Source organism: Cebus imitator, unplaced genomic scaffold, assembly GCF_001604975.1.
Source record: "Cebus imitator isolate Cc_AM_T3 unplaced genomic scaffold, Cebus_imitator-1.0 Scaffold25, whole genome shotgun sequence".
Taxonomy (NCBI): Eukaryota; Metazoa; Chordata; class Mammalia; order Primates; family Cebidae; genus Cebus; species Cebus imitator.
Window position 1 is genome coordinate 5921522 of NW_016107340.1, and position 19560 is coordinate 5941081.

The 19560-nt window shown below is 38.0% G+C and overlaps 1 protein-coding gene and 1 long non-coding RNA gene across 3 annotated transcripts in view; one reads left to right on the top strand and one right to left on the bottom strand.

Moving 5' to 3' along the window:
- Positions 1-4231, bottom strand: part of LOC119470249 — a 14318-nt gene extending 10087 nt beyond the window's left edge. The window contains exon 1 of the long non-coding RNA XR_005199140.1: positions 4037-4231. This is a non-coding gene — a long non-coding RNA (uncharacterized LOC119470249). The remainder of the gene's footprint in view (positions 1-4036) is intronic.
- KCNAB1 (potassium voltage-gated channel subfamily A member regulatory beta subunit 1) overlaps positions 1-19560 on the top strand; it is a 394665-nt gene that overhangs the window by 98062 nt on the left and 277043 nt on the right. The gene's annotated exons all lie outside the window — the stretch shown is intronic.

Consider the following 19560-nt stretch of genomic DNA (forward strand, 5'->3'; position numbering starts at 1 on the left):
AAAAAAAAAAAAAAGGAAAAGAACTTTGTATCCAGCAAAACTAAGCTTCATAAATGAAGGAAAGATACAGTCTTTTCCAGACAGACAAACTCTGAGAGAATTCATCATTACCAAGCCAGCACTGTAAGAACTGCTAAAAGGAGCACAAATTCTTGAAACAAATCCTCAAAATATACCAGAATAGCATCTCCTTAAAGCATAAATCTTACAGGACCTATGTAACAATAACTCAGTGGAAAATGAAACAAAACAAGGTATTCAGGCAACAAATAGCATGATGAATAGAATAACAAAACAATTACTACTAGACCTAAGAAATGAGATAGACAGCAACACCATAATAGCAGGAGACTCTAACACTCCACTGACAACACTAGACAGGTTGTCAAGACAGAAAGTCAGCAGAGAAATAATGGAATTAAACTATACCCTACAGCAAATTGACGTAATAGATATTTGCAGAATATTCTATCCAACAACTGCATAATGTACATTCTATTCATCAGCACATGGAACATTCTCCAAAACAAATCAAATCTCAGTAAATTTAAGAAAATTGAAGTTATATCAAGTACTCTCTCAGACTATAGTGGAATAAAATTGGAAATCACCTCCAAAAGGAACCCTCAAAACCATACAAATACATGGAAATTAAATAATCTGCTCCTGAATGATTGCTGGGTCAACAATGAAATCAAGAGGAAAATTTAAAAAATTCTTTGAACTGAATGATAATAGTGACAAAATCTATCAAAACCTCTTGGATACAGCAAATGCAGTGCTAAGAGAAAAGTTCATAGCATTAAATGCCTACATCATCAAGTCTAAAAGAGCACAAATAGACAATCTAAGGTCATACCTCATGGAACTGGAGAAAAAAGAACAATTCAAACCTAAACTCAGCAGAAGAAAATAAATAACAAAGATCAGAGCAGAACTAAATGAAATGGAAACAAACAACACAAACACAAAAGATAAATGAAACAGAAAGCTGGTTCTTTGAAAAGATAAATAAAATCAATAGACCATTAGAGAGATTAACCAAGAAAAGAACAGAGAAGATTGAAATAAACTCAATTAGCAGTGAAATGGGAGGTACTACAACTCATACCACATATATACAAAAGATTATTCAAGACTGCTGTGAACACCTTTACATGAATGCATAAACTAGAAAACGTAGTGGAGATGGAGAAATTCCTGGAGAAATAACCCTCCTAATTAAACAAGGAAGACATAGAATCTTTGAACATAACAATAACAAGCAGTGAGATTGAAATGGTAATTTAACAATTGTCAACAACAAAAAAGTTCAGGATCAGTTGGATTCACAGCTGAATTCTATCAGACATTCAAAGAAGAATTGGTACCAATCCTATTGACACTATTCCAAAACATAGAGAAAGCAGGAATCCTCCCTAAATCATTCTGTGAAACCAGTATCACCCTAATACCAAAACCAGGGAAGGACATAACAAAAAAGAAAACTACAGACCAATATCCCTGATGAGCATAGATGCAAAAATCCTCAACAAAGATACTAGCAAACCAAGTCCAACAACATATCAAAAAGATAATTTACCATGATCAAGTGGATTTCAAACCAGGGATGCAGAGATGGTTTAACATATACAAGTCAATAAATGTGATATACCACACAAAATTAAAAAAATAAAAATCATATGATCATCTTAGTAGATGCAGAAAAAGCATTTGACAAAATCCAACATTTATTTATGATTAAAACCCTCAGCAATATCAGCATAGAAGGGACATACCTTAAGGTAACAAAAGCCATCGATGACAAACCCACAGCCAATATTATACCAAGTGGGGAAAATTTGAAAGTATTCCCCCTGAGAACTGGAACAAGACAAGGATGCTCACTTTCACCCCTTCTATTCAACATGGTACTGGAAGTCCTAGCCAGAACAATCAGACAACAGAAAGAAATAAAGGGCATCCAAATTGGTAAAGAGGAGGTCAAACTGTCTCTGTTTGCTGATGATATGATTGTATGCCTAGAAAACTGTAAACACTCATCCAAAAAACTCCTAGATCCGGTAAATGTATTCATCGAAGTTCCTGGATACAAAATTAATGTACACAAATCAGTACTTCTACTGTATACCAACAGCGACCAAGCTGAGAATCAAATCAAGAAGTCAACTCCTTTCACAATAGCTGCAAAAAAAATAAAATACTTAGGAATACACCTAACTAACGACATGAAAGAGCTCTATAAGGAAAATTACAAAAAAACTGCTGAAAGAAATCATAGATGACACACAAATGGAAACATATCCTATGCTTATGGATTCAATATTGTGAAAATGACCATACTGCCAAAAGCAATCTACAAATTCTATGCAATTCCCATCAAAACACCACCATAATTTCTCATATAACTAGGAGAAACAATTTTTAAATTCATATGGAACAAAAAAAGAGCCACAGAGCCAAAGAAAGACTAAGCAAAAGGAACAAATCTAGAGGTATCACATTACCTAACTTCAAACTATACTGTAAGGCCACAGTCACCAAAACAGCATGATACTGGTATAAAAATTGGAACATAGACCAGTGGAACAGAATAGAAAACCCAGAAATAAAGCAAAACACTCACAGTCAACTGCTCTTTGACAAAGCAAATGAAAACATAAAGTGGGGAAAGAATACCTTATTCAACAAAGGGTGCTGGGTTAATTGGCTAGCCACAGGTAGGAAAATGAAGCTAGATCCTCATCTCTCACCTTATACAAAAATCAACTCAAGATGGATCAAAGGCTTAAATCGAAGATCTGAAACCATAAAGATTCTAGAAGATCATGTCAGAAAAACCCTTCTAGATATTGGCTTAGGCAAGACTTCATGACGAAGAACCCAAAAGCAAATGCAACAAAAACAGAGATAAATAGATGGGACTTAATTAAACTCAAAAGCTGCTGCACAGCAAAAGAAATAATCAGCAGAGTTAACAGACAAAATCGCAGAAATCACTAAAGAACGTATTCATGTAACCAAACACCACCTGTTCCCCCAAAACCTACTGAAATCAGAAAAATAAAAGGAAAGCTTACTTGCAAAGCTTGTGAACAACTTTCCATGTTTTGGTGGTGATCCTTTTATTCCAGTTTCAAAAAACACCTGACAGCCAAGCCCAGCCCTCCTCCTTTCTATTGCGTAAGCAATAAGCATCATTAATAATCCTGTCAGTCTTGATTAATTCTGTGCACAATGATCAAGAGAGTATTTTGACTTTGGGGCAAATTAGACCGTGGTGGACTATGACACAGACATAAGGAATAAATATTTACTAGAAGAGAAAAACACAGAGCCTGGAGCTTGTAGGGATTGCATAAAAATAAAAGCATATGAAGAATGAATCCCAACTATAGATTTTTTTTAAAAGCTACAGGATGAGTAAGTGCTTTTGGGTTATTCTATTCTATAATATTTAATGGTTTCTAAATCTAAGTACTTCTTGGTCACAATGTTGTTTTTAAAAGTTATCCATTAGGTCTTTGTGTGAACAAATGTAGGCCATTACTCCACTGATCAGTAACTAATGCAAATAAAAAATTCTTTTTTATTCTTTTACAACATGAACTTGTTTCAATTTAGTGCTGAAATGACTGGCTGAAAAGACAAAGGACATTGTTCTCAAAGGTGTTTAATAGGCCCTGAAAGTTTGACTCAGAAAAAAAAGTGTTTGGAATATGTCCATATCAAGGTTGCAATAAAGTGGGACAATTCCAAGCAACTAAAAGAGACTTTCTCTCTGATTTCAGCGAGAATTGTCTTTTCTCATGATAGTCTAACTCTAGTGTATGCGTGTATGTGTGTGTACTCTTTTTACATGCAAATTAGTATATAATTCTCTTATTTGATTTAACAATAGGTGATGTAGGTAAGATCGACATGATTATCGTATCTTAGGAAAGCAGGCAAATGAGACCCAGAGAAGTTAGGAAATTTGCACCTGGTCATGCAGTTAGTAAGCAGAGATGCTTAAACAGAAACCCCAGTCACTCACCAAATGATTCTCCTCTCTATGTAACAGGCTCAAGACCCCTACTAGCAGGTACAGTGGTAAGTTCTCACCCCAAACCCCAGAAATACCCTTCTAGGGCACCATCCCAGTTCAGAGGTATTTAGGCAAACTGTGCTTAAGGAAGAACTGTCTTGTACAGAGCTGTTCTGCTTGGACATGGCTTTTCCTCCTCTAGCCCCTTCTGCCATGTCATCACTACAAGGTTGGAAAGAGACAGTGAATCAGCAACGAATATGGGAATTATCTGTACATTTAGCAGTGGAATCCTACAGGCACAGAAAGAAAGAGCAGATAACTGGTAGGACCTAGTTTTAAGCTTACCTTCTTGTTGCATACATTGAAAGTAAACATCAGAAATGTCCTCTACCTTATAATTTTGCACAATGATTTCTTGTACCAAACTGGTTCAATTCCATTCCTCTGTTCATTCATTCTATTCCACAAATCTTTATTGAGCACCTCCTCTTGGCAGTAACTGTGTGGGTGGGAAGACACAGACCATACTTGCCCAGCGATAGTGCACAGTCTTCAGCTGATGGAGAGAGGAGAAAAGAAGAAAATGCTGGTTAGTAGGTGGTATGTAGCTGAAACCTTAGATGGTGTGATTCACAAAAAGCCATACACTTGTCCACAGCCCCACCATGTGCTTTGAACATAAGAGCAGCAGTTGATGGTTTTGCCTCCATTTGACTGTTACAGATCCCAGCCCTTGTGACATTTCCTCAAACGTTTCTGGAAGTTCTGAAATGTGTCTAATGTGTTGTCAAAAGCAAGCCTGGTCAGCCTTCATGCAGCATCTGCTGTTTCTTCCTTCTTGCTATCCTGCCTCATGGTTCCATCATATTCCACTAGAGACTGCTGCAGGTATGCCAGAGCTCAGAGGTGGGAAGTGTGGAGGGCACCTCTCCCTCTCGTGTTGACCTCCACTGAGAGGCTTCAATGATTTACAGAGTCTTATGTGAAAGAGCTTGTTTAGGTTGAGTTCCGTGCCTTTCTTGCCCTTGACCTAGGGTGGAGTCAGTGGGGGATAGATCAGAGGAAAAACCTCAGTGACAGCCACTGTGTGATTCTCAGGATCGCCCCTCTCTTCTGACCACCCCATTTCTCCTTCCATTAGGACCAGTTTTCTGTCTATGCCCAACGCCCTTTGCAGGCTGGTTGTTTCCTCCTGCCAAGATTCTGGGGAAGCCCGCCTCTGAGCTCCATGGCATACCCGAACCCCAGTAGAGACTAGGGTCTACACAGAGAGAAGGTGTTGTTCTAGCATGGAGTTTGGGGAGAGGGCACTAGACATACCCCACAGGCACCATTCCCCTCTTCCTTGTGTGTGAAGGGGAGCCTCTGAGGGGTCTCATCCCTGAACACAGTCTTTTTGAGGGAGAAGTTTGAAACTCTCTGCTTCAAATAGAACAAGACTATTTTTCTTTCTATGGTGTATTAGTTTCTTCTCAAACTGCTATAAAGAAATACTTGAGACTGAGTAATTTGTAAATAAAAGAGGTTTAATTGGCTCATGGGTCTGCAGGATGTACAAGAAGCATGGCTGGGAGACGTTGGGAAACTTACAGTTATGGTGGAAGGGAAAGGGAAAGCAGGCATGGCTTACATGACCAGAGCAGGAGGAAGAGAGTGGGGAGAGGTACTACACACTTTTAAACAGCCAGATCTGTGAGAATTTGCTCATGGTCATGAGAACGGCAAAGGAGAAATCTGCCTCCTTCATCCAATATCCTCCCACCAGTCCCCTCCTCCAAATTTGGGGATTACAATTCAACATGAGAGTTGGGCAGGGACAAAAATTTAAACCATATCATACATGTGGTTACAGATAAAAGATGGGGCACAATTATGTTGGATGCATTAATGGAGAGGAAAGCACTTATTCATCCTGAAGTGTAATCAATGGAGGAGTAAAATGATGTAGAGTCTAGAGTCATTTTCTAATCTGGTAAGAAGAAGGGCTCAGAAAAGCAGGAGGCACTAGAGGTCTCAAATGAGGGGTATTAGTGAGGGGTACAGAGAAGAGAGACAATGGATTAACGCAGAAATGTATCAAAGACCTTCCAGTTTTGACTGTGCTAATTCCTTGCTTCCTCTTCAGTTGAGTATTGGTAAATAGCTGTGCCTAGAGGTACCGGTTTGGGTGGCAAGATATTGCCAATCCCACTATTTACAATTTAAAAAGTGTGTGTGTGTGTGTGTGTGTGTGTGTGTGTGTGTGTGTGTGTGTTTTAAGAGAAGACCACATTCCTATGTAGAAAATGCCTGTGTACCAAACTGTGATAGTTGGTATAGTATGGGAAAACATTTAGATATCTAACACATATTATTGATTGTTTCATTATGTTTCAGGCATTGTACTAAATGATCTACTTGTAAAGATAAGATCACAGGCATATTCCTTATTATATAAGCTTGACATCCAAAGAGCATAAGGCAAAACAATATCTATAATTGTTATCATCCAGTTTTAAGTTTCTTAATGGCTGCCCCATTTAATCATATTTGTGGCCTTGCGTTCATTTATTCATTTAGCAATACAGTCATGTACCACATAATGACATTTCAGTCAATGACAGACCATATATATGATCATGGTTTCATAAGATTATATTTGTGCTGTACCTTTTTATGTTTACATACACTAATACTAACCATTGTATTACAATTGCCTACAGTATTCAGTAGAGTAACATGCTGCACAGGTCTGTAGTCTAGGAGCCATCAGCTGTACCATATAGCCTAGGGGTGTAGTGAGCTATGCCATTTAGGTCTGTGCAAGTGCACTCTATGATGTTTATACAATGACAAATTGCCTAACGATACATGTCTCAGAATGTTTCCCTGTTACTAAGCAACATATTTATTCAGAGATAGATTGCTGTGTGTAACATACAGTGACATCGGGTATAAAACAATTAATAAAGACAAGGAGCTTGACTTGTGGAATTTACGTTTGAGAGGGAGAGAGAGAACAAAGATGTCAACATCCAAATAAATATATATATACAGCTTGTGCTATGAAATAAATGGGATAATGAGATAAAGAATAGGAATGTGGGGAGTGGTTTTTCTTAAGAAGAAGTCAGAACTTCTCTGATCTAAGTAGTAGACATGGGATTTGTTTGTGAGAATTACATATAATTGTGTATCTTCTATATGTATCAATAAAAAGATTTATTTCCTTCCTTCCTTCCTCCTGCCTGCCTGCCTTCCTTCCCTCCTTCCTTCCTTCCTTTCTTCTCAAATCCAAGAGATAATCAACTAAGAGCTAGGCACCCATTTAGGCCTGATAAGAAACCTGCTGTCTATCTGAAGTCTGCTACCTAAGCGATTCCTCTGCACAATAAAACTTGGTCTCCACAATCCTTTACCTTAACCAAAACATTCCTTTCCATTAATCCCAGGTCTTCAGATAAACCCAACCAATTGCCAACCAGAAAATGTTTAAATTTACCTATAGCCTGGAAGCCCCAACTTTGAGTTGTCCTGCCTTTCCGAACCAAAGCAATGTATTTCTTAAATGTATTTGATTGATGTCTCATGCCTTCCGTAAAACCAAGCTGTACCCCAACCACCTTGGACACATATTCTCAGGCTGGAGGCTGTGTCATGGGCCACGGTCACTCATATTTGGCTCAGAATAAATCTCTTCTCATATACAGAGTTTGACTCTTTTTGTCAACATTAATATTGAATGTTGAATCCAATGTTGTTTCCCATGTATGTATACTTTTAACATCAAGCACTTCTCCAGCTGTCTAAATAATTTCTCAAAATATTCTTCACATCAGACATGCTATCAATGTCATATTCTTGAACACTCCTGAGTTCTCTGACCTTCTCCAGTCCAAATGACCTCTATGCCTGCAGCCCAGCTTGCATCCTTTACTTCCATCCTTCCTTGGATAGATTTCCCCTGTCCTATGTCTCTCCTTTTGTTGGTCCCTCATTTTGCTGGAGCTTATCTTCCAATAGTTTTCTTAAAAAAGTGTTCATAGCTAATATGGTTTAGACGTTTGTCCCCTCCAATCTTGTGTTGAAATATAATCCCCAGGCTGGGCAAGGTGGCTCACACCTGTAATCCCAGCACTTTGGGAGGCTAAGGAGGGTGGATCACCTGAGGTCAGGAGTTCGAGACCAGCCTGACTAACATGGTGAAAACTAAACCTATACTAAATAAAAAAAAAAAAATTAGCTGGGTTTGATGATGTGTGCCTATAATCCCAGCTTCTTGGGTGGCTGAGGCAGGAGAATTGCTTGAACCTGAAAGGCAGAGATTGCAGTTAGCCGAGATTGCACCATTGCAATCTAGCCTGGGCATCAGGAGTAAAACTCCATCTCAGAAAAAAAAAAAAAAAAAAAAAAAAAGAAATATAATCCCCCAGTGTTGGAGGTAGGGTCTGGTGTTTGGATTATGGGGGAAGAATAACTTAGTGCCATCCCCTCGGTGATGAGTGAGTTCTTGCCCAGTTAGTTCATGTGAGATCTGGTTGTTTATAGGAGCCTGGGACCTCTCCTATCTCTCTTATTCCCACTCCTGCTGTATGATACGCCTGTTCTCTCTTTATCTTCTGCCATGAGTTGAAGCTCCATGAGACCTCACCAGAAGACAAGCAGATGATGGTGCTATGCTTGTACAGTCTCTGGAACTGTGAGCCAAAATAAACCTCTTATAAATTACCCAGCCTAAGGTACTTCTTTATAGCAATGCAAAAATGGCCTATTACAGGAAGTAAAGTTTTGAAATTTTACCTGTTCAAATATATCTTTTTTCTGTCTTCACACTGGATTGATAATTTGGCTCCATAGATTCTAGGCTGGAATTCATTTGGCTTCAGAAGTTTGAGGGCATTACCCCATTATCCTCTACCTTCCCGTGTTGCTCTTGATCTGTCCAGAGCTATTTTGATTGTTTATCCTTTGTGTATAACTTGTTTTTTTGTTTTCTCTCTGGAAGCCTTTAAAATTACTCCTTGGCCCTACTAAACCAAAATTTCATGTTGAATGTGCTGTGGTATGAATCTATTTTTGTCTATTGTGCTGGGCACTGTGTGGGTCCTTTTAGTGTGAAAATTCATACCTTCTTTTTTGAAAAGATTTCTTAAATTACTTTGTTGTTGATTTCTTTCCCACTGTTTTTTTGTTTTCTCTGTTTTAGAAGTTCTGTAATTGAAATGAGGGACTTCTCAAACTATTTGTGGAATATTTTTATTTTTTCCCTCTTCATTAATATTTATTTACTTATTTAATCTTTTGGGGAAATTCCCTCAACTTTGTCTTCAATCTTTTCTATTGAGTTATTTTCTTTCTTTTAATCTGTTTTTGGTTTCCAGAGCCCAGTTTTCATTCTTTGAATGTTTCTTTTTTAAAAAAGCATTGTGTTCTTATTTCTCGTTTTCTCTGTATCTCTAAAGTTATTAGTGATACATTTTTTTAAAAAATCTTTCTTTCCTCTACAGAGTTCTCTGTTTCTTCCAGATAGTCTCCCTCCTGCTTCTTTGTTAGTTTCTCTCTTTCTTATTAGAGTCATTCCTTAAGTAGCTGGTAATCTTTTGTTGTCTGCTCGTTTTTTAAGAGTGGAAACTTTGAACATGTGGGTGGAGCTTGTTAATGCCAAGCTTATTGTAACATCATCTGGTTGGGCTTTTTCTTGGGTTGGGGGAGAATTTTGTGAAGTTAGTAATTTTAGGTCTTTCCTCTTGAAAAGATCTTTAGGTCGTTTCTCAATCCATTTCTCTCATTCTCTCTTGAAGGGTGAAGGCCTGGGAAAGACTTCCGGGAAGTCTAAGGATGTATTAGACAGGCCTTTACTTTCTGTTTGCTCAGTGGTAACTTTGCCCTGAACTGAGTATAGTGTCTCAACATCAAGGGCTCCATATTTTATCCCTTCTAGAGAATGAACTTCTGGTTTCTTGCTGGGATTGGTTTGGGAATTGTCAGGGAGAGGGAACAGTTGCCCAGTCTGTCAGGGTGTAGGGGAGAGACTTTATGCAGCTTTGCACTATGTTCCTTGTTTTATACACCTGATTGTACCAGTCTCTAAGGTACCTAGTGCCACCATTTGATGACCTTTTAGAAATTACAGTGTAAATCACATTGTTCCTGGGCTTTCCTACAGCCAGATCAGGAATGATCTTTCTCAGAACTGCTGTCAGTTTTCACACTTTCCATTGTTTGCCAGCCTCTAAACATTATTATTGTAATCTTTCTCTTTTCCTTGTCCTTGTGGGCCTATGTCTTTTTGGGAAAAAAAATCTCTTTGCTGTAGATTTAGTAAGACTTCAGCAGGGAATAAAATTCAATATGTGTGTTTAATTTGCCATCTTTACCTCTGTGCCACCACATTAAGGCTTCAAGGCATGGATGTGATGTGAGTTGATTTATGTTTCAAATCTACCATTTCTCTGCTTTGAGGAGAAAGGATTGGAGGAGAGGTAAAATGCAGGTGGGGTTGCTTGTTGCAGTCTCTGACAGAGAGGACAGGGTGTGGCCAGGTTGGGGACAGGAGAGGTAGAGAGAAATGCATTGCTCCAAGACGTGTTTCAAAGATATGTATGATCAAAGGACTTGCTGATGGATTGGATGTGAGGAGTGAGGAAGAGGAGGAACATTTGAGGGCTACAATTTTTGCTTGAGCAACTCAATTCATGATGGGGCTATTAAGATGAAGAAAGCTAGTAGAAAAAATATTTCTGATTAGAGACAAATATTCAATCATTTCATGGCTGCCATGGGCGTTTATAGGCTTGGTCTCCAAAGACTACTTACTATAAAATCAAAAAACAATTTTAATATGGCTTTGTTTCCTGGCTTATGAAAATCTTTGGTTTCCATGAAAACAGAAAATTTTAATGATGATAGCTTACAGGTGCTTAAATAGCAGAAAATTAAAAAGATTAAATGTGGTGTTGGCATATTGTCAAATATCACTCTAAGTAGATGTTCCTTTTTACTTTTTATTTTCCCCAGGTAATGCAGTGTATTACAGTAAGCGGAAAGGTTTTTAATGGAAGAAAGAGCTAATCCAATAAGCCACAGAATCTAAAGACATTCTCTGTGACTTTAGGAAAAACACAAGTTAAACACGCTTTTCTCATTATTATAGTAGTTTTAACATCATTTCACTTGACTTTATTTCTTTAATAAAGGGCAAAAAAAAATTTAATCCAACAAATGACATTTACTAAATGGATAAAATTGCCATTTTTTCTTTGAATTTATATTTTATTGTTCTTAAGAAAGTAAACAGTTTTTCAGAATAGTTGCTTTTTGATTACCTCAGTAGCTTAATGCTAATTGAAGAAAAATGAGAAATTACAAGAAATGGAAAAACGAGAATTAAAGTTGCCCATATTTTTAAGGAAATGACTGTTGACATTTTGGGGAACAGCCCTCCTGATTTTGAATATAACACCCTCCCTCTCAATTATACGTACTGTTTTATAACTTGTAATTGCAATTGGAAGTTTTTTGCGTCTAGCTCTACTGTGTTTCTTTTCTTTTCCACCTCAGGGCCTTTGCACATATGCTTTCCTCTGCCTGAAATGCTTTACCTACCTCCTCCAAGTGGCTATTTTCTTATAATTCGTGTTTTAGATTAGAGGTCACATCCTCAAGGAGACCTTTCCTGACTACTCAATCTAAAGCTTCACCCCATTTTCAAACATTCCTGATCTTTTAACCTCCAATGTCACTTTCTTTATAGTTTGGTTTACTTGTTTCCTGTCTGTCTTCCCCACAACAGTGCAGGTTCCATCAGAGCCAGGGACCTTTCTGTCCTATTCTGCCCTATTCTGTCCTTTCTGTACACCCATTTCCTAGAACAATGCTAGCCCAGAGTAGGGGTTGGATAGACATTTGTAGAATAGATAAGGAGATGACTGATGGACTGACTACTGAGAGAATGAATGTGACTGTTGGCCTGGGAAGGTGGAAGTCAGAGCCACAGCTGAGAAGGTGAGCTAAGAGTCCATGGCTGGGCAAACAGAAAAACAGGATGCTTAAAAATGGGACCCCTTTTCACAAGCCCAGAGAGATATTAAAGGCACTGCTTGGACCCTAACCAATGGCAAATAAGCAAGACCTGATGAAGGCTTATTTAATCTCAGATCCCAAATGAGAGTTTGATAGAATTCAAATGATTCTACAACTACCTCAGAGCTTTTAGATTCATAGCCTCCTTGTTTTTAGTAGTTTGCCTTTTTCAGTTTGTTTAGACTGAAAGTTTGTAATTTCTTACCAGTTTTGAGTAGCTTACTATAGAAAAACATGAGTAATTTTTTCAAATGGCATTGCTTGTTGTGTCATTGATTCAGCTCACTGGCACATCCTTGTCTCTGATCTAAAACTGTGAAGAATGAACAATATGTTGAGATATGAAATTATGCATGAATCTTCAAGCTAGAAGCCATCTAACTGACAGTGAAGTTATTACTGTGAGAATGTCTACAATAATACTTTGCTTTCATGTTACATAAGTCCTTGACTTGAGGCTGCTAGGAAATTAATTAATTAAAGGAACTTAAGGTTCCTTAAGTCTCAACACCTTTGGGGAAAAAAGAGCAGGTCATTACTTTTACTCAGAGGTAAGACAATTGAGAAACAAGTATTTTAATCAAAAGTGTTGGTGTGAAAAACCATAATAAATTTGGAGGATTTTATTTAATATTCAGATCTCTCTTGAAGGTACACACTATTTTTCATGTGGAATACATAATAAATTTATATACAAATCTGTCATTCTGCTTCTTTCTTGGGTATTTTGTGCTTGTTAGGCAGCACGCTACCTGCTTCTTTTTATTGCCTTTTCTTTCATGTTAAATGTAAAGATAGAAAGATGAACTCAAAGGTAGTAGCCTGTCTTTCTCTATGTCTGTTAGGGAAATCTATTCTGTTGTTGTTGTGGTTCACAAGAGCTTCTTAGCAGATAGCCAGTGAGTCAGTCCTTAGCAAAATTGTAGAGGTAGTCAAGTTTGTCCCATTCCTCTTCCCACTAAAGCTGCTTTTCTCTTCCCTTCACCTAGGTCTCCTTCTCCAACTAGTTACTACTCTGTAGTGGTTGCAACCTCATCCATGTTGAAAAACCCATTCTGACCTGTGGCTTTCAGTGCTGGGGCCTCTGAGAATGTCCAACTAGTAGCACCTGCAATCCTTGGAGAGTCCACACTCACCATACTCTCTACAGCACCCTTTTGCACTTGCTCTTAATTATATCCTACCATTATTCCATTTATGGCATTTATCATAATTTGTGTCTTGATTCTTAAAATTTGCTCATTTGTCATCAGTCCCTTGAATAGGATGTAAGTTTCATAAAAGCAAACTCTATCTTGTTCATCTTTCGTGTCTCCTGTACCCCAAATCCATGAAGACTTGAATCTCTTCCCCTCACAGAGGGTATTTGCTTAGAAAAGGGATAAAGACACCTGTGATGGGATGAGGGGAAAACAGCTTCACAAACTAGAGGTGCTTTTTAAACTTGTAAGCTGCAGGCACTACAACATGTTAGAGAGATTGAAAAAAAAAAAAAAAAGAATGGGGAACACATCCATACTAATGAAGTCATTTACAACTTAAGTGACTAATGGAGACATATTTCATTGTGCAAAAGACATATTTTATTTCCTACAATAGACATGTTTTATGACATAATGGTTCTTGAAAATATATTTTCCTAGCTTTGGATTTAACACAAGTCTTGGGGTTAAGGAGTTACAGTCCAGCTGAGGAAAGGCATCTTGAAACATAATAAAACATTTTGACATTTCTAAGAGCTATGGCCTCCATTGTCTTTCTCCTTTTTAAACTTTCTTGCTCTCTTCCTCTCCGTTTTTTCCCTCCTCCACTCCTTTCTGTTTTTCTTATTTTCTTCCCACAATTAAATTATGTCAAAACAGTACATGATAGTAGTAATGCTATTAAAATAGTAATACTACTAAAATATCAAACAATATTAAAGGGCTTATATATCAAAATATGCAATTCCTGGTCCCAAAATCTTTGTTCTCCTGACTCCCTCTCCCCAGAGATAACCACTTTTGACTCTTTAACCTGTTCCTCTAGCATTTTATGCTTTTAAATAATGTGTGAATACTTCTCTCTTTTGATTCATCAGTTTAGATATAATCTATTGAGTTTCTGATATAGTAGATGAGGATTTAACTCCTGTATTATATTACCATCCTATCTGCTTCTCCTCACCCATTCTCCTGGTATGACTATACTCCAAATTTTGGTTAAGTATATGCTCGATGTTAACATTACTATGCCTATACAAGTTTTATTCACAATTGAGAACTGTAATATCTGGGTTCCCAAGAAGCAGGCCCTGAGACAAAGATTCAGGCACAAGTAGTTTATTTGGAGGCACAGGAAACACCAACAGCAGAGGAAGGAAGTGATAAAATGAAGAAAAAGCAATAATAGAGGGTACATTATTAAGATGATACCACTGTAGGTAATTGGAGCTTGATCCAGTGAGGAAAACTCTGGGAGCTGGTGTAGAACACATAATTCAGTGCCATTCCACCTGAAAGGTGAGGGAGCTGGGTATTGATATACCAGTTCCCATCAGCCACTTGTCGAAGGCTGCTCCCAATGGCTGTTAGTTCCCCAATGCTTCCAGCCTGCCGGGTACAGGCAGCATGGCCTTCTGAAGCTTCTGCAAAGAGATGCCAATGCTCACAGTTGGAAGTTGGCCAAGAACACAAACCTGATAATGCATTATGATTATGTTTTCCTTCTTTTCGTTTTTTCCTGAAATTAATAATTGCCTTTTAAACTTTCCTTAGTGTTCTTGATACTTATTGCATATCTTCCCATACCTTCTAATTGTTTCTCAACACGATGTTTTATAAAGTTAATCATATCAGGTAATCTACCAGCTCTAATTTCTTTTTTCTTGGAGCCATCCTTGGGGGCCTCCATTATGCCCTATGGACTGGATGTTCTCAAGGTTTTCTACACAGATGACACCCTAGGACGGCTGTGCTGTCATCCTAGGAATATTCTTTGCCTTCTGAGTTGGATTCCCTTGCTTCCTGGTCTAAGTGTTTCTCTTTCTTGGCTTACTTCTGGGCGGAGCACATCATTGTGAGTATAGTCAGACTCAGTCCAGTTGGGGAGGGTCTGTCTCTTGGGTCATGCTGCTCCCCCTGAGGCTACATGCTTCTGTGGGGCTGCTCTTCTAGCATTTCCCTTCCCTAGCACCTGGGATAATTCCTTCAGCACTCTCCTGTTTTGAAGCTCCTCTTTTTTTTTTTTTTTTTTTTTTTTTTTTTTTTTTTTTTTTTTTTTTTTTTTTTTTTTCATTTTGATGGACTAAACCTTCCAGTGTCTAAGAAAAGGTGCCTGGGAAATAAATTTGTTAAAACCTTGTATGTCTGAAAATATCTTTATTTTCCTCTTGAACTGATTGGCTGGATGAAGTTACATGTTGGAAATAATCTACCTTAAGAACTTTGAAAATCTTTCTTTTCTACCTTCCAGCATTGCCATTACAAAGTATGAAGCAATTCTGACATCAGCATCCTCCTATTTGGCCTGTTGTTGATGTTGTTTTTAAATATCTGGTAACTTACAGAATCTCTTTTTGGCTCTATTATTCTGAAATGTTTTCATGAAATCACTTAGTGTGAGTTGATTTTTACTCTGTGCAGTGTGCTCTGTGGGCGAGACCCTTTCAATCTGTAAACTCGCCTGTCCTCAGTCCTGGGAAATGTTCGTAAATTATTTCATTTTTATTATTATTTTTTGTTACAGTTTCTCCCTTCTCTTTCTGGTTCTTCTGTTATTCCTTTTTAAAGTTTAAAATTTTTTTTTTATTTCCATAGATTTTGGGGGAACAGGCGATATTTGGTTACATGAATAAGTTCTTTAGTGGTGATCTGTGAGATTTGGGGGCACTCATCTCCCCAGCAGTATACACTGAACCCAATTTGTACTCTTTTATCCCTCATCCCCTTCCCACATGCTTCTGTTATTCTGATAATGAACTTCTTCTCTGGTTCTCCAGTTGTCATATATTCTTTCTCCTGCTTTATCTCTCTCTCTTTTATATACTTTTTTTCTGAAAAATTTCTTCAACTTTATTCTTTAATTTTTCTATTTAGCTTTTCATTTTGGATAGCATGCTTAAATTTATAAAACCTTCTTTTGGTTTTCTGAATGTTTATTTTTCTAAAGCATCTTGTCAGTAATATTTCATAGATGCAATATTTTTCTCTTAACTCTTAATAAACCAGTGATTCCAGTCATTACTCTTGTGTCATATTTTCTTCTTGTGCACTGTCTCTATTTTTTCAAGTTGATTTTTTTTCTGTTTTGATATTGGCTTTTGTGTTTTGACATTTATCATGTTCAAGACTTTCCCCAGATGTTTAATCATCCTTGATGGTCTGCTTATTTTTAAGAGTGAGAAACTATAACTTTGATGAGAAGCTCTAAACGTAGGGGTAGGGCTTGTTGACTTTGAACTTTGTTGACAGGTGAGCTATCTGAACCTTTTGTAGGGAAACTCCTAAAGTTGGGTTGTGTTTTATCACCTTGGCACTACTGCTTCTATTTAAGTTTAGAAATTGTCCTTTCCAGAACATCGTTTTCTGTGTGATCAGATATGGCTAAGAGAAAAACTTGTACAAATTTTTAAAGTAGAGGTAAAGCAGGAGCTATTACTTCCAGAAGGTCGCAGTAACCAGTGAACATGCCATATAGATGCTGAGATGCCCAGTAGGCTCTAGCCTCCCCTTCTGACTACTGACCCCCATGAACCAAGAGTGACACCAAGCCAACAAATGCTTGAGTGCTGTTCCTACAGAGGCTGTAGCTTCCATGGACCTGCCATAACCTCCTCACTCATTCCACTTGGGTGGCCAAACATCCATGCTTTCTGAACATTTCCCACATGCTCCATCCACACCCATGCTTTAAGTTGTGAGTGTTTCCTACAGCTGCTGTAACAGATTACAACAAACGTAGTGGCTTAAAACAACACAAATGTATTCCCTTACAGTTCTTGAGCTCAGTAGTCTAAAACCACAGTGACTTCTTCAGGGACCTTCAGGAGAGAAATCCACTTCCTTAATTTTCCAGCTTCTAAGGTCACCTGCATTTCTTTGCTCTGGCTCCTTTTAGCTTCAAAGTGCATCACTCTAACTTCCAGGTCTGTCTTCACCTCTCCTTTTCTCACTTTGTTCCTCTTGTTTCTGTTTTATAAAGGCTGCTATGATAACACTGGAGCCACCTAGATAATCTAGGATTATCTCCTCATCTCAAGATGCTGAACGTAATTATACCACCAAAGTCCCTTTTGCCATGTAAAGTTACATATTTGTAAGTTCTGGGGAGTAGGATGTGGATTTCTTTGAGGGTTACTGTTCTGACTGCCACAGTAGGTAATGACTTCCTTGGATCCTCTGAGTCTTCTCTTCCAGACTCCTACTTCCTCAGCTCTTCCCACACTTGTGCAAACTCTAATTCCTAGAGTAAGCCCCTTACTCCCCTAACACATTTTTAGTTGCTCTGGTTTTCTGACTTAACCCTGATAGATACACCCCCAATGTCAGTATCTCTATGTATTTCCTCTTCAACTAGTCATGTATTTCCTAATTTATTCTCCTAGTTTCCAGCCTGGAGGATAAAGACTTGACTGCCAAGGGTCTGAGGGCCAAGAAGATGAAAATAGTAGAGGAGTCTTCATTGGTCATATCAATTCGTTGACTTTATTTTGCTATTTTGTTTGGCTCTACCTCATTTGCCTGCTGTAGGAGTCCCTAGGTCAGAGATCCTTTGAATTATCACCTGTAGAGAGCATCGCTCCAGTCTCTGGCCACATGCAGAAGAAGGTGCAGAACCTCAAGGGCAGGGAAGGGGGAGAAGCGCTAGGGACTTCACTGTTTCTAAAAGGGTCATTATCAAATTTGGCTTTTATTTGCCTTCACCCTCTTCTTCACTCCATTTCCAGAAGCCTGTTGCTATCACTTCCCAATATTTCAGAGATTCTGTGGTTAAATAAGGTTGCTTCTCACTTTCTTTCCTGCCACTTAGAATGTAGCTTTTAGAGTTAGCTAAGATAGGTGTCTCCTAATGATCTGTTTGATTGCTTCTAAAATGCTAGTGTTATCTACCTTTTTCTTCCTATTTTTACAGGTTTCTATTTTTTTAATTAAACATATTATTTTGAGATAATTCTAGATTCACATGCAGTTAAAATAACTGTAATAATTCAGGGAGATCACATACCCTTCGCCTAGTTTCCCCTAATCATAACATCTTGCGTAACATGGTACAACATTAGAATCAGGAAACTGACATTGATATAATCTGCTGGCCTTATTCACATTTCACCAGTTTTACATGCACTCATTTGTGTGTGTGCATGTATATTTAGTTCTATGCAATTTTATAATATGATTTTTTTTAAGGAAAATTTCCCTTTACTGTAATATTTGGAACATACAAAGTCGGATGCTATATCCCATGTGCCATCTTTTTCTGAAAGCTGAATGACAGGAAACATAACGAAAAGTATCTTGAACTTGTGAACAAGAGCAGAGAATGGATAAATTTTAACTTCATTACAATCTTACCCATGGACTATAGGGTCAGCTGTTTAGCTCACTGTGTTTACATTCTGTATCCTTCCTCCCCTGAAAAAAATTAGCCCATGGAAAGGCATTTGGCAATAGAAAAAAGAATAAGCAGACTTGTGAGGATCATGGTGTAGAATTGTTTCCGTGCCAAGCTTCTTGTCCATACAGAATTATAACTGATGGGTTATTTTAATCAAGACTGGTCAAAAAAAGACTAACAACATTAAAAAAAATCACATTCTCTTCTTGGAGAGAAAAATTATGTTTTCTGATTTCTGCAGAGATAAAGAATTAATGAATCAACAGCATGTATAAATAGAGAGACGATGGGGATCTGTTTTTTAATATGTAGCTGTACCTGATTCCCCTATAACCACACCTGGTAGTTGGGCATTCAGATAATTAAATTGTCCCAATAGGTCATTTGCATCAAATTTAACAGAGTCATGGAAAATTTGCATTATATATGTGTACTTAGTATCAGGTAGTAGGAGTGCAGTGGTTCATGCCTGTAATCTCAGCACTTTGGGAGGCCGAGGTGGGCAGATCATGAGGTCAGGAGTTTGAGACCAGCCTGACCAACATGGTAAAACCCCGTCTCTACTAAAAACACAAAAATTAGCTGGGCGTGGTGGCACATGCCTATAATCTCAGCTATTTGGGAGGCTAAGGTAGGAGAATCGCTTGAACCCAGGAGGTAGAGGTTGCAGTGAGCCGAAATTGCGCCCCTGCACTCCAGCCTGCACGGCAGAATGAGACTTTGTCTCTAAAAAGAATCAGTTAATATAGGCAGAAAAAAAAATAACCTCAACATTTTATGTTAGTCATTATGTATATTGTGCCATATTACAGAATATATTTAGGTGAGAGAAAGGGATACTATTTTTTCCTATTCTTTTTAGTGGGCTCTTCTGG